Source organism: Arachis hypogaea, chromosome 11, assembly GCF_003086295.3.
Source record: "Arachis hypogaea cultivar Tifrunner chromosome 11, arahy.Tifrunner.gnm2.J5K5, whole genome shotgun sequence".
Lineage (NCBI taxonomy): Eukaryota > Viridiplantae > Streptophyta > Magnoliopsida > Fabales > Fabaceae > Arachis > Arachis hypogaea.
The window spans coordinates 143,944,103-143,949,125 of NC_092046.1; the positions used below are offsets into that span (position 1 = coordinate 143,944,103).

The 5,023-nt window shown below is 31.5% G+C and overlaps 1 pseudogene; it reads left to right on the forward strand.

The window, feature by feature from the left end:
* Positions 1–201: 201 nt before the first annotated feature.
* LOC112723223 (pathogenesis-related protein 2-like) lies at positions 202–979 on the forward strand (annotated as a pseudogene).
* Positions 980–5,023: the final 4,044 nt, after the last annotated feature.

A 5,023-nucleotide genomic window follows, 5' to 3' on the forward strand; every position in this document is an offset into this window, starting at 1 on the left:
CTTTGAATTTCAATACTTTCGAAATAGCAATGTTTGACAACGAGTCAGCACGTTCATAACTTCACATACACACCATCCTATTCTAATTTCCCATTACCCCATTATATGCCTATAAATAGAAGCCACTCCTTTCTTCATCAACCACACACTACAAACCTAACCTCACTTATTACCATCTACTTCTCATTCCTTCTCTTAGCTTCTTAATTCACAATCATGGCCGTCTTCACTTTCGAGGATGAAATCACCTCCACCCTGCCCCCGCCAAGCTTTACAATGCCATGAAGGATGCCGACTCCCTCACCCCTAAGATTATTGATGACGTCAAGAGTGTTGAAATCGTCGAGGGAAACGGTGGTCCTGGAACCATCAAGAAACTCACCATTGTCGAGGGTCAGTAACTACTCAATTCAGTAAACATACTATATATGTGATAATTATGTGTTGTGACTTGTAATAATAATAATGAAATATATGCAGATGGAGAAACCAAGTTTATCTTGCACAAAGTGGAGGCAATAGATGAGGCTAACTATGCATACAACTACAGCGTGGTTGGAGGAGTGGCGCTGCCTCCCACGGCGGAGAAGATAACATTTGAGACAAAGTTGGTAGAAGGACCCAACGGAGGATCCATAGGGAAGCTGAGTGTGAAGTTCCACTCGAAAGGAGATGCGAAGCCAGAGGAGGAAGACATGAAGAAGGGTAAGGCCAAGGGTGAAGCTCTCTTCAAGGCAATTGAGGGTTACGTTTTGGCCAACCCTGCTCAATATTAGAACACTTTGCTCCATCTTCATATGCACTTGTTTTCTTTTGAGCATGTTTGTGTGTGCCCATGCTTCAAGCAAGGTGGCTACTCAGATAAAGTTGTTAGTTTCAATTTTTTGTAAAGACGTTTTTTATTTTGTGGTTGTTATTGATTTAAAAGTGTATCACTAAAAGTGTTGCTTAAAGAGAAAGTGTTACCCTTAATCGTTAACTTGGCTCTGATACCAATTTTTCATTTTCGATTTTTTCATTAATTTCCTTTTCGAAATTTCTATTAACTCTTCATATTTTGCTTCGAATAAGTTTATAATTTGTATATATTCAATTGGTGGTGCTTCATTTAAAGGATTTTGATAAAAATAATTTGTAACTTCATAATCTAAAGTATTGACCATTTCTACTATTTCTCTTGTATTTGTTATATGATCATTTATTACTAGTCCTTGATGTATATTTATAATTCTGATTTCATATTTATAGTTTTTTAATTCTGTTTTAATTTCTATCATAATTATGATATTCTTTTTTGCATGGATTAATGTATATAAAATCTTTTATCTGTTTATCTTTTTCTTTAATATAATTTCTCAAATCTTCAAAAACTTCTTTTATTTCTACACTTTCTCTTGTTTCTAAATATCTTTCTAATTTTTCAACTTCATTCTCTATTTTTTCTTTCAATAGCTTTAATTCTTTTAAGTCATAATATGATTTTCCAGGCATTTATAAATTTTTTAAGTTTAATTCCAACTTGTTTATATTTATTCTTATTTCTATCCTTTTTATTATAAGATCATCAATTTCGATTTGAAGATTATTTAATTCCCTTTTATACTCCTCTATTTTACTTTTTAATTTTTTTCACCCTTTTTCTTTTTATTTTATTTTCTGGTTTTTCAATCTTTTTATGCTTCATTATTTATTTTAGAATTTCTGCAAACTCTATCATCATTCATCACTATTTTCTAGAGACTCTATTAATTTTTCTAACTCTTCAACTTCTCTTTTTAACTTGTCATAGATTATTTTTAGAGCTTCAAATGCTCTTTGATTTATTTTAGAAAACTGTAAATAATTCAAACGATTTTCTCTTTCAAAAAGCTCTTGTTTCTTGTCTTGATATGTTACATATATTTCTTCTTTATTTATTGTCATAATTTAGTATTTAGGGTTTCATTTAATTTTTCGACCTTTTTTGTTAATTCTTTTATTTCAGAATTTTCTTCTTTAATTTTTAACTTAGATAAAATTAAAGGGCTATTAATTTTAGATTCTCTTATTTGAAAATTCGATGAAACCAATTTCCATGGTGGTTCTTTTAGTAATAAAACTGGGTTTTCAATAGCTTTATATTTTGGTATTTCTGTTTTTACAATTTTCTGAAATAATTCATCGACATAAATTCTTTCTCTATTTTTAAATATTATACTATGATGGCTATTTGTTAAAGCATAATTTATTGCATATGTAATTGAAAATGGTTCATCATTTTGTTCCATTAAATTCTTTCTGTGAAATTTATAAGCCAAACTTATAGATCTTCCAAGATTTTCAGTTGATAAAGGTATAGCATATCCAAGATGGGCATTAAATTTTACATTTACATTTGCCAAATTTCCATGAATAATTCCAATTATTTGATCTATTGGGTCATCAGTAATTCTTTTGTCACAGATTGCTAAACTTATTGGTGAATTAATTCCTTTCATATATGTAGATTTGATTAAGACTTGTATGGTACTAATATGAATCCATCCAATTTTAGATCTTTTTTGTTGATCCTTAATTTTCTCAATCTGTTTACTCAATTCTTCATCATTTATCAAAGCTATTTCAAGTTCTCCATTGGCAGATTTTATCTTTATAGGGGCTTCAAGTTGAATTTTTTCATAGTATATTATATTTTTTTATTAAAAACTTATTTTAAAAAACTTTGTTTATTAAAATTTTCATTTGATTTGAGATTTAATTCTGTTTTTAGAACAGTCTGTTTTTCATTATCTAATAAAGCAGTTAATCTATAATAATCAGATTCTTCCATTAATTCTAAACTTTCTAAATAATTCATAACTAAAAGACTAGGATGAAGATGTACCTTTCTGGAGAAAAACTTCATTTATTTAGTATATTTTACAATAGATGTTTTTATCTCCAGAGGGGAGATTGTAGATACTAACTCCAGAGGGGAGTTTAGAACTATTTTTCCCTAAGGGAATTCTTTGTCAGACTACAGAATCGCCTCGGCAGCTTCCTCCTTGATCTCCTAGCATATGAGTACTCTTAGCCTTCTGCTTTCTGTTTTCTGATGCCTTCTTCAATTGCCTAAGCAACCTATTTATAATAGTTGGGTCTGATGGACAATTCCCATCCTTACCCTTCTTATGACGTCATTGCTTACGTCATTGTTTGTTATCTTGCACCAGCTACATTATTGGTGCTTTATGACCTAAGCGCTTACGTCATTATGCAATAATGTTGAGGGATGCTTCAGATGCACTGTCCTCTTCTTTTATCATGTGGGCTTCAGATGTATTGTCCTCTTCTTTTACCATGTGGGTTGATTTCATTTCATTATTGCTTTCTTCAGATATTTCTGAGGCACATAGCTGGTACTTGTGGTCTTCTCTATCTTTTATCAAATAGCAGAGATTCCTCTTTATCCCTTCAGGGAGTTTTTCTAAAAGTCCAGATAAGTTGTAGAATACTGATTCAAATTCTACCAAGAGTCTCATCTCTCTTTCTTCAATTTCATTTCTTTTGCTGGACACGAGCAGAGTATTTCTACTTTTATAATTAATCCTTGTGTGAGATTTTTTTGTTATTTTTTGAGTTCTTTCAAAGACCCTTGCTAATGTGCTGGCTAGTCTTCCTTCATGACTGTAAATTGTTAGATCTTGAATTTGATCAATTGGTTGAAAATTTTCTGGGAAGACGGACATGAATATTACTTGGTGTGCTGGAACCAAGCATTCTTCTTCATTAAAAATAGGTTGATTGTTTGTAAATTTTAGGGATACATCCCTTGGATTTACATTGTCAATCATATTTTTAAATCTCTCTACTGCATCAACAAATCCTGCAGGAAACTCACTAATAATTTTTAGATCATTAAAAATTAAAATTGAAGAACTGATAAGTGTTAGATGGGGAAGCATCTGGAAATATAACCAGTTTTGTTAGCTGTTCTTTGGCAATAGGATAATATCCCAAAATTGTCCGTTTTTTTTCAGTCCAATTCAGGACTATATTAAGGGTTTCTCTGAGATTTGATCTACAGACCCTTTTCTTTTCCTTGATTTCAGCCCTTGTAGGAATGTTTCTTATTATTCCTATTCTCTGGGTTTGAATTGGAGCTTTATCTGCTCTTTTTAGGGTTTGCTCTAGATGAAGAGCTTCATATTCCCTGAAGGATTCTTTTGCCTCTTTCAGTGTTAAAAATCCTCCTTTATGAATTATCCTTGATTGATGTGTGAATGGTGCTGCTTTTTCCCAGGCATCATATACTCATTTCATGGGGTCATTATAAATTACATAATATTTTTTATCCTTGGTGGATTTTTTAATAATTTCAGCAATTGTTATATTTTCTGAAATTTTTTCTTCACCTGACTTGTCCACCATGCTTAGCTGGCTGAACTCTGATAGTTTTGGTTGTTGTGTTGATTTCATTGCTTGAATGGCCTTCTTGAGAGATTGGATATGTGTTCTTATTTGCTGACAATGCTTGCATTTTTCGAGCTCTTGCTCATATTTTTGAATTTCTTGATCTAATGCGTTGTAGACGAACTCCATTCTCTTGTTAATGTATCTGCAATAACATTTTTGTCACCCTTAATATATTCAATCTTTATTGGATATTGTAACAAAAATAATTGCCATCTTACCAATCGTCCATGATTATAATCAACTTTTAAATTATATCGTATGAAACCTGTTAGGTAACTTGAATCTGTCCTTAATGTAAATTCTCTGGGTAGTAAATCAATTTTCCATTTTTTTAAGAGATTTAATTGCTGCTAGAGTTTCCTTTTCATGAGTAGTATATCTCTGTTCTGTTGGAGTGAAAGTCCCTGAAATATACCTGCAAAGTAATTCTTTTGGGGAATATTTAGAATCTAGTGATTCTTTTTCTTGTTCCAAACTTCTTATAGCTTTCTTAGCTTTTAGACATCCTGACCAGGTTATGTATGAAGCATCTGTTTCTACTATTAAGTAGTCGTTTTCTTCTGGAATATAAAGCTCTGGAAGTTTTTCA